Raw genomic sequence first — 11158 nt, forward strand, 5'->3', positions numbered from 1 at the left:
AGGGTGGAGTGGGTGGAGAAGATTGTCAGGAGTGATTTGTGACAGACGAGTACCAGTAAGAGTGAAAGGGAAGGTCTACAAGAGGTTAGTGAAACCAGCTATGTTATATGGGTTGGAGACAGTGGCATTGACAAAAAGGCAGGAGTCAGAGCTGGATGTGGCAGAGTTAAAGATGTTACGATTTGACTGGGTGTAACGAGAGTAGACAGGATTAGGAATAAGTATATTAGTGGGTCAGCCCAGGTTAGATGGTTTGGAGACATAGCCAGAGAGGTGAGATTGCATTGGTTTGGACATGTGCTGAGGGGGGATGCTGGGTACATTGGGAAAAGGATGCTTAGGATGAAGCTGCCAGGTAAGAGGAAAAGAGAAAGGCTTAAGATAAGGTTTATAGATGTGGTGAGAGAGGACATGCAGGTGGTTGGTGTGACAGAGCAAGATACAGAGGACAGGAAGAAATGGAAACAGATGATCCGCTTTGGCAACCCCTAATGGGAACAGCTGAAAGAAAAAGAAGTGTTATACAGATCTTTGCATTGTACAGGACTGCATAGTGTTTATTTTGACATATGTTGTTCACAGAATCAAATGCATAAGTATGCTTATCCATCTGCCTTATTGTGTGAGTATCAATGTTTTCCAGATGATCAACTGTCCTTGGGGTGACAGAATTTCCAACCAGAAAAATGACATCATAATTGATGGTCTTCACCAACACGGAAGGAAACTCCTAGGCCATTCGGGGATATTGTTTGGACAAAAGTAACCTGTGTGGACCTCACCAACATGATCAATGCAGTTGCAGTCTGTAGCCAATCCCATGAGGGCTGTAGACATCATTGCTTGGACATGATGCTTCATACAACCAACAGAGTGACATGTTATGAAGGGTCAAGAGATGCCACCTGTGATGGACCACCACTGACCCCATGATGACATCACAATTTTTGGTATCCAAAAGTCCCCCGTGACATTTTGCATGCAGTACATTTTACCACCAGAATTTTTGCCTCCACACATTTTGCCCCAGGATGTTTCAGTACCCAATATTTCACCCCTGGGTACTTTTCATCCCCCAGACATTCATTATATTCCAGAATGCATTTTGTGACCTGACCCTTCCTTTCAGCATAAATTATTTTTTTCTGTACTGAAGTTCAGCTGTGATGTTGAACCTTTTTATATGTTTTTAGCCAACAGCAAATTCAGATGAACAAAGGACACAAATTGCTTGGGATGTTGACTGATTTGCTGTGATGTTGAACCTATGTTTTTGTTGGCCTTTCAGCATAATAATGTTTCTCTGAAACCTAGTAAACATGTTTTTATTAAAATCTACCTGACCCAGTATTGGCCTCCTATTTGTAGGTCTTTGTTCATCTGAATATGCCATTGTTTAAAAAACATAGGATTTGAAAAAGGTATTGTACCAAAAGCGCTAATACAGTTTAAGAGCCAGTGTGTTTTATTTTATCATTGTTTTATTTTCATTAAAAGTTTTCAAGTTTCAAGTTTTTAGCAGGATTGGTGGTAGAACCGTTCTTTCTCTGAAGTTTGTACTTTGATGTGTTCTGCCTTTGGTGACGCTACCTACTTTTTCTTTATTGTTTAAAAACCTGCAAAAAGAGGTTCAACCTCACAGCAAATCAGTCAACATCCACAGCAATTTGTTTCCTTTAACTATGAATTCAGTTATCTCAAAACATGGGAAGAAGTTGGTCTATGAGAATCACATTTACCTATTTTCGAAATGAATGGCTGACGATGTCCATGCCATCTGCGTGTATGAAAAATGGTCGACTTGCACGGGACGTGTATGAACCAGAGTAATCGATGTCAAACTTGTGAACATCATCAATCCCTACAACCACACAGCACAAGCAGCAAGACCCAAAGCAGCCCAGCTTGTCAACAAAGTAACCGCCAGGGCAAGGGCAACACAAGAGATGCCACAACAGATCCTCACAGAAGTAATTTCTGGAGCCCATACCAATGTTCAGCACACCTCTCAAACTCTCAGTGCAAGAAATCTGGACAAAGCCAGAAAAAAACGGATGGAAAAAGGCCCAAAAATAGGGATAGAATTAAATATTGCTCCTATAAACATAGAAGGTTGCTAGAATAACAGATTTTGATTAATTATGTATTTTCTGAAGGATATAAAGTCTGAAACTCAAATTACTTAGTGACTTTTCAATGATTTTCCTAGAAAACCACAAATGTTATGGTTTATCTATTTGGACAGATGCAGGGACATACATGAGTGTTTAGTAGATAGTTTTTTAGGGTAAGTTTAAATTTGTTGAACCAGTTAATGGTGTTTGTGCTGGCTGGAAATGAGTTCTGGAGTTTTGCAGTGCCCAGCTCTTTTGTTTGGTATGTAGACAGTTATGAGTTGTTTATTTTCTGAGTGGAGGGTTCTGGTGGGGGTGTAAGGTGTTAAAATATCCTTAAGAGCAGGGTAGTTGTTTGGGTTATAATTTGGGGCATGATTGCTATATTAGTAGCTTGGCTGATCAGTTTATGTTGTCTCTGCTTGATTACTTAGCTGACAGCAAAAGTAGCATAGACTTGACAGATGAAGGTGCTCCTTGATATGTATAGAAACAAAGCAAAGTGGAATTGAACAGATACACCAGAGCATTTACTATTATAGGAACTTAGCTCCATATTTTAATATTAAGCTGGAAATAACTACACCAATTTGTGCAGTTTTGTATTAAATCCATGTATGTCTGTTGGGGTCACTTTGTAAGTAGTTGATTGAGTAAGAATATGCCTGTGTAATGGACGGACTTTTGCACAGGAGCTAGGATATGGGATTGCAAATTGCAGTAGAGTGTGATCAAGTCGAATTAGTAATATCTTTTATTATATGAAATGATGTGGCTTGTCTGCAGGATTTCATTCCATGCATCAAGATCATCTTTTGTGCAAGAGGTGTGTTGTGTTGCAAGGGGTGTAGTGATGCTGTCAGATCTTGCTACACCAGCCTAGTTTCTAAGGAAAGAATATGCACTGCTGCTAGTGCGTTTAAGTACTGAAGGAGGTTGCTCATCCAGCCCCTACATCTTAGTTTCCTAGTATCCCCGTTCATTCTTTACACATTCCTTGGTCATTTTCCCATTTATTCATTTATTATCCCCCACAATTCTTGCATTCTGCTCTCTTATTTTTTATGAATAGCAACAGTCATAACTGCCAGTTTCCAACCATAAAACACCGCCTTTCTTTTTTCTCTTAAGTACTTCAGTTTGTCAGTGAGGCTATCCTACATTAATCGACAATACATTTATATTCATTTTTTTGTATCTCTTATCCATCTCCATCTCCATCTCGATTTGCTTAATGATGGCTGTTTTTTTTCACACCTTTTGGCAGATCCTTCTTTTTCTTTCCATTTCTGATTTAGCCTCTCATCCTTTTGCATTTTCTTAGTTATTGTAATTATTTCTTTGTTCACTTCTCTTGCATCCATTGGCCTATTGATTCCATGTAAAATAACATTGCTTTCATAGCCATTAATCCTTAATTTTTGCCCATTCTCCCATATTCAGTTACCTTTATTAGTTTGTCCTCTTCCTCATTAAACAAGTCATTCAGTGGCCGACCCATTTGCTGTATTAATGTCGAACGTTCAGTGGCCGACCCATTTGCTGTATTAATGTCGAACGTACAGCAGTTAATAACTTCAGCTTCCCTGATTGCCTGTTATTCATATCATATAGTTTGGGTTGATTTAACAAACTTGCTCAGCTTCAATAAGCTTGCAAATAAAGATTGATAAATTGAACTAATTAGTATAAAATGATTCCTGAGTGACACTATTTTATTTATTTATTTATGTATTGACATTTGTTAACCTGGTTAGTCCAGCTAGGTTAGAAACCCATTTTCAGTGGAGACCTGAGCAGAAAAGCTCCAGTTAGAGAATACAGCATAAATTTAGTTACATTCAGTGTACGTTTTACAGAGAAAAACAATTTACAGTTGGTTACATTCATTTAACATTTTGCAGAAAAAAGATTCCCATTTAGTCTAAACTTCCCATAAAGTCTACAGTATGAGAAAGTTGTGTAGTAATAGTAAAACAAGGTCCAGGTACATGTAGAAATCTGTTAGCCATATGTAAAGATAAAGCCAAAAGAGGGTTAGATATATACATAACAGGAAGAGTAGAGAGGGGAATAAGGGCAGGATAGTATACCAGCATGAGACCTTGTATATGTAAAAATATTTAGAGATGATTAATACCATGTGACTAGAAAGTGTATTTGCTTTATACTTGAGAGATTTAGTAGGCTGTTTTTAGCAGTCTAGGTAGAATGGGCGGGACTTAAGAACTTTGAAAGTGGGGGTTAGGAGAGGTTATGGCAGGGACAAGATTTGGAGTTGAGCAGAAGCTGTTTAAGTTCCTTTTTAAAGTGAGATGGGTGCATAATGGCACGTAGGTCTAAGGGTAGTTTGTTCCAGGACTGGGCAACTGAGCATTTGTATAGTAATTTGCCCACATTTTTCTTTGGTGGATGGACTGCTATTAGTTGCTGGTTTGAGGTGCACAGGGACTGAGATGGGAAGTAGGTGGATACAAGGTTAGAGAGAGCTGGACAGGAAGATGGTTTATATAGTATAGAGTGTACAATTTGGAATTATGATGTTAACAGTAGCTGTGGGAATTCAAGCCATTGCAGGGAGTTTAGGGCAAGGCAGTGATGTGAGGTGTAGTGAGAGTTGATAATGAATCTAGCAATTTTATGATATGTTTGTTGGAGTTTAATCAAGGTAGTGCGCTGGATAAAGGTTAGTACTGGAGCAGCATAGAGAAGTGAGGGTAGTAGGAATGCCTGAGCTAGGGTGAGTCTAGCATTTGGAGTTAGAAACTTTTTATTTCGATACAGCAAACCTAGTTTCTGGTTTGTTTGTTTTCGATACAGCAAGCCTACCTAGTTTCTGGTTTGTTTGTTTTTTATACATTGGAGAAGGTGTAGGTTAAATTTGAGATCATCATCTATTATGACACCTAAAAGTTTAATTTGAGTTTCAGGACGAATGATTGTGTTGTTAGAGGAAGTGATAGTAAAAGTGGATTTATGGTGGGAAAGAGAGCAGGGGAGAAAAAGCAAGAGCTTAGTCTTTTTGGGGATGAGAATGAGTTGATTATCTGATAACGATTTCTCAGTGGTAAGAAAGGTGTGTTGAGTGAGACAAAGTAGTTCTGAGATGTTGTTAGAGATGGAGATGAGTGTTGAGTCATCTGCATACTGGATGAGGGAAGAGTTTGTGCAAGATGTGTAGAGCTCATTTTTGAAAACATTAAATAGCAGGAGACCCTAGATGGAGCCCTGAGGGACTCCAGTAGGGACTGAAATATAGGGAGAGTAGGAAGATAGCCATCTGACAGAATGCTGTCTACAAGAGAGGTAGCTGGAGAATCAGGTAAGGAAGGTAGCAGATACATTAAGGTTTGCAAGTTTGGTTAGGAGGATGGAGTGAGATACTGTGTCAAAGGCTTTGGAAAGGTTAAGGAAGAGACAGGATACGAGTAGATTGTTGTCATGAGCCTCTGCTATGGAGTGTGCGAAAGATAGAAGGGCAGTAGATGTACTATGGCTGGGGCAGAAACCATGCTGTATGGGAGTGAGAAGGTTTTGTTGGAGGAGGTATGTCAGGACTTGTGAGTGAATACATTTTTCTAGTATCTTAGAGAGGGGTGATAGGATGGCAATAGGATGATAGATGGATCAGTAGAATTACCACCTTTATGGAGGGGGATAGTGAGGAAAGATTTCCATATTGATGGAACTGTAGCTTCCTGGGTGGATCTGTTGATGAGAATTGATAAAGGATAGGCTATAGAGTCACCAGCAAGTTTGAGGAAAGGTGGGGAGATTATCAGAGGAAGGGCGAGCAGGGCTTAAGTTTTAAAAGAAGTGATTTAATGTGGGAGGTGGAGACAGGTTGAAAGGAGAAGAGATTTTTATTTAGATGGTCTGGTGGGGCTGGGGGAGTTGTGTCTGAGCTGGAGTGAGTGAGGTTTTGGACTGTTTCAATAAAGTGCTCGTTAAGGAGAGTAGCAGTTTCCTGTGATGATTTGTTTGGGTAAGGATTTGAAGGGCAACCAGGAGAGAGGATATTGTTGAGGATAGCCCAGAATTTACGGGGGGTTGGACCCCACTAGGGGACATATATTATTGATTGCATTCATTCTGTGAATTTGACATGGGTTTCATATTTTTTAGCAAAGGCCAATGTATATAGAATGTAAGTTTAGACAGAAGCAGAGCACACATTTTACTTGTCTATCCAATTCTGTAAAAGAATAGAAAGTTCAAACAAGGGTGGATAAATGTACCTGCAGCTTTATGTGACTGAAGACATATAATATATCTGTTCTCATTGTGAGACTTCTCTAGCTAAAGCCAATAACATTATTTAGTGAGTCTAGTTAACTTAGCTCTCATCTTTGAATCAATATTTGTCTGCCTATATCAAAGCTGAACCATCATATAATATCTTTTATTAATGTTAGGACGCTACAGTTGTCTGACTATTGATTTGTGCAGTAGGTTTAATAAATCTCCAGAGAAAAGACACTGTTCTTTTTTATATCAGACACATTGAGTAAATCTGTCCGAACAGCTATAGATGCTCTATACATTAATATTTGATTTGCTAGTAAACTTATTTGCATAGGGATATGGAATGTTAGAACTTTGAACAACTTTGGTTCCTTTGTTAGACGCAGTTCATTAATGTTACATAATATGGCAGATTAGCATTGTAATGAATCACTAATAGAGTTTCCCTTTTTAAGCAATTACATTTTACTGCAACTTTAAATAACAATGCAACAGTCAGAATGCAGGCAAGGTCAAAACCAGATGTTATGGTCTTATACAGTTCCTTAACTCTTTTATACAAGCAATAATGGTAAAGAAATATTGTACAGGGCTTTCTGATGCACCTTTTGTTAGGTAAGATATGTGTCTGTGTACATTTCTGTGTAATTGAGTCTACTCATGTATTGTGTGTGTGTGTGTGTGTGTGTGTGTGTGTGTGTGTGTGTGTGTGTGTGTGTGTGTGTGGTGGGAAAAATTGTACCATCTGGTACTGAGTGTTAATAATGAAGTAAGGATAACATTGCTTACTGTTCCCCTATTCTCAATACACCAATAGGAGTAGATCATTCACCATACGGTTCTGCAGGCATCAGGAACAGAAAAATAGGGTGTTCCCATCAGCTGATGTCACAGTGATGTCACAAAGCGGGAGGAGCATAAATGGGAGAGGGGGTGGGAATGGGTGGAGTTATGGTTGATGCGAGGGGTGTGACCTTAGTCCAGTTTTAGCCACAAAGAAAGCTGGCAACTCTAGACATGCATGTCATTTGGAATGTGGAACTGGAGAACTAACGGCTTGAAAAAAGTGAAATACAGTTGCAGGCCACATATATCTGATTCTGCAAACAAGGTTTAATCTGGTAAGACACATATCTGACAGTCAGTGAACTGATGAAGTGGAGTGCTGTGTTGTACAAATTTTAGTTAATCATAATGAGGTGCCTTAGAATGCTTTGCTTTCAGCTTTTTATTAGTTTTTGATAGTTTGCATTCATGATGCATCTTTAAAAAAGTGAGCTCTGACAACTTAAAACTCTTTATAATGTGATTGTCTGATGCAGCTGAAAAAAAGTACAAATGAATATGAAAAATGCCAAAGTATACATTGTGTGTGTGTGTGTGTGTGTGTGTGTGTGTGTGTGTGTGTGTGTGTGTGTGTGTGTGTGTGTGTGTGTGAGAGAGCATGAAAATTCATATTTGTAAAATTCTGCTGTGAAATGTGTCTGTGTTGTCATGGAAACATCCTGAAGGGATCAAAGTACAATACACGCAGTTTCATTTACTGACTCTTGTTAGAGCTGAAAGAGAAAATACTGGGTTTTATGACATTTCAGGATGTACCTCTCAACTTCTTTTCTCAAGAATTCTGGAGAAAGTTAAAAATAATGTGGTAGGGACAAAGTCCCAAAATCAGTGGCCTTTTTAAATGTTACTCTAATTCAATTAAAAGGTTAATAGAGTAGTAGGTTTTGTATCAACATGCATTTTCCAAACAATAAGAGGTATAAAACTCTAAAGTCTGGCATTATTGACTAACTGTAATCCTCAGAAATTTAGTATGAAATCAAAAACGTTGTATTGGACAGGGTGAAAATATGAGCCAAAATCAGGGACATTCTGCAAAATTCTGGACGGTTGAGAAGTATAGTTCAGAACAGCAGAAGAACCAAAACATGCATTATACACCATGACTTGTTTCCATTTCAGGTTTTTACTCCAAACGTAAGACTCAGCCTTACTTACATACTAAGTATCTCACAATAATCACTGGGGCAAGCCTGCCCCTAACCCAGTTGTCTGTGTTAAGTTTACCAGTGTTGTCTAAAAAGCCTCAGACTGGCTCAGTCAGTTGTATAAAGACAGAGTACTTAACTGTGCCAAAGGGTCCCTAAATTCAAGTAACACCCCACTTGCCTGAGATTCAGCGGTGAGCTGGGAGTTTGCTGATTGTCTACAGAGATACACACTTGGAGGGTAATGACAAGCAGAGGTGCAGTGCTGGAAATGGCTGGTGGAGGCAGAGGATATTATGAGTACATCCTCTCAGTAAATGAAGGAATCTGCATACAACACCCAAATGCAGATGTGTCCTCTGCTGCCCCATTACATATATGCACCGGGGGAATGGTAGATTGCATACCAAACAGACTCAGCATCCACCTTCTCATGGACTTACCATCTATGTTTCCCCCACACCTTTCTGACACTGGTCTGGCAAAATAGATATACTAAAAAAGTATCATCTATAGGAGAGGAAGACCCAGAGCCAATGAGGGTGAAGAAAATGGGAAATATGATCAGAAGGTCACTTTCGGGTTCAACACAATGAGAGACATATATATATATATATATATATATATATATATATATATATATATATATATATATATATATATATATATATATATATCTGTGTGTATGCATAAAGAGAGAGAGAGATCACAGGGAAACCTGATACTTGTGAGCAACAAAGCTGCTGGCTGAGAAGCCTAAAAAAAAGAAAAAATAATTATGCACTGTAGGGAAGCTCATCTCAGACTTCAGAGTAATCAATTAATCAATTATAACTTTTCTAAAAATAAAGACTTCTTTATTGAAAAACAAATAAATGAGCACTTTCACCCTTAAAAGAACTGTCAGATCTAAATCCAGTTTACATGACATGCAGAATTTATCTGTGAGACAGAGATCATTGTCAGTTTTCTCAAGCTGGGGTCAGAAATGTATGTCACTGGCTGTTCATCCAAGCTTCAATAGGATAAGTTTCATCTTTCATACCTGTTCTGCGTATCTACTCCTATTGGTAGCTGATAGGTTATAGCTTATGCTGAAGTCCTATCCTATGTGGCTAGTGCCTAATAGATACAAACACTTTATATAAATATTGTCCCTGGCTATGTATAACTATTCGTACATCCTTATATCTTTGATGTAAGTACATGCTATTTGCCATGTTTACATGGGGCAAGCCTTTCTGTGTTGGAGGGAAGCCTTCTAGCATATCAGTGGGAGTGGTAAGCACTAGGTAGCCTGTCTACCACAAGAGTGGTTTTTGGCCCAGAAATTGTAGTTTATTGGCCTTTTGGGCAGTTTTTCCATCTCTTTCAACTTTCTGGTTTAAAAGTCCATGTTTACGCTTGTTTCCCACCTTGCCTGTAACTAGTCTAGTCCAGATACAGATTTGCTGTATCCAGGACTGTTTGTAAGCTTCTGAGCCCCCCCCCCCCACCAAGCCTTTCTGTGTTGGTGGGAAGCATTCTAGCTTATCAGTGGGAGTGGTAAGCACTAGGTAGCCTATCTACCTCAAGATCCAGGTACAGATTCTTAGCTTTAGCGCTTGAATTTGCTTATTCATGCTCAGCACTTGTTCAGAACTTGTTGTTAGCAGTAAATAAGCTACAAATTACTACAGCACTCAACCTTCCTCTTTACCTAGAGGATAACAGTTTTTGTACTTACTTTCCTCACTTGCTTAGAGAAAAGCAGCTCTTATACTCACTTTCCTCATTTGTCTAGAGGAAAGTAGTTTTTTATTCAGGCATGTCCAGTGGTCAGCTCCCAGTGTTCTCTCCTGTCTATCTGATGAATCTGGGCATCTTGAGGCAATGTAGCAATTGCCTCATGTACACAGACAACCCTCTCCTCCTACCACCCAGCACCACAACCTGTGAGAGATGCACTTATCTAGCCAAACTGAAGGTAAAGCTCTCTCCAACCAAGACTGAACTTGACAGTCAAGAGAAGAAGGTAAACACTTACACCACACCACACTCATCACATAGTGCCACTAAACCTACACCTCCAAAATCCACACATAGAAACACAAAAACATTCACAGAGGCTCTCAATAATAATCTGCTCAAGCAACAGAGACCTCCAAAGCAGAAACGCCAGCAACCTCCACCCCCAACACAACCAAAATGACACATAGCCCGCAGACTCAGTGTGCCACTCAACCACAGCCAATAAGGCAAAACAATGTACCCAACACACTAGTCATAGGGGACTCTATAGTCAGGCACACTGATGTCCCACTCACCAGGCTAAACAAGGAGAAGGTTACTGTCAGCTTCCTGTCAGGTGCCAAGATCCGCCACATAACCCATGCACTCAGGTCACTCCACAACAAGTACAAATATGACTCTGTCATTGTCCATGTTGGTGTGAATGACCTGAGACATACCTCCCTGGACTACATGAAAAGAGACATGGAAGAGCTCTCTGATCTTGTAGCCCAGGCAGGTATGACCCTAGCCCTGTGCAGCATCCTGCCATCACCCAGAATGATACCACAGTACAATGACAAAATGATTGACTTCAACAATTGGCTAAGTTTCTGGTGTTATTCTAAGGGGATCCAGTATCTGTCTGCCTGGGAAGACATGGTCGACAGGCCACGATGCTTTGCCAGAGATGGCCTGCATCTGTCACCCCTGGGATTCCAGATACTGCCACCCCTATAGTCCCTTTTTAAGCTAGGTTCAAACGCAAATCCACCACCGTAACAGGAACAGGCAAGCAAAAACTGAGGGTAATAC

The 11158-nt window shown here is 39.6% G+C and overlaps 1 protein-coding gene across 1 annotated transcript in view; it reads left to right on the forward strand.

The window, feature by feature from the left end:
- Positions 1-7326: 7326 nt before the first annotated feature.
- The window catches only part of LOC122794673 (probable N-acetyltransferase camello), a 9708-nt gene continuing 5876 nt past the window's right edge, over positions 7327-11158 (forward strand). The window contains exon 1 of the mRNA XM_044063297.1: positions 7327-7480. The gene's annotated coding sequence lies outside the window, so the exon portion shown is untranslated. The remainder of the gene's footprint in view (positions 7481-11158) is intronic.

The sequence above is a fragment of the Protopterus annectens genome, chromosome 2.part1 (genome assembly GCF_019279795.1).
Source record: "Protopterus annectens isolate FY-2018-M chromosome 2.part1, PAN1.0, whole genome shotgun sequence".
NCBI classification, from domain to species: Eukaryota; Metazoa; Chordata; order Ceratodontiformes; family Protopteridae; genus Protopterus; species Protopterus annectens.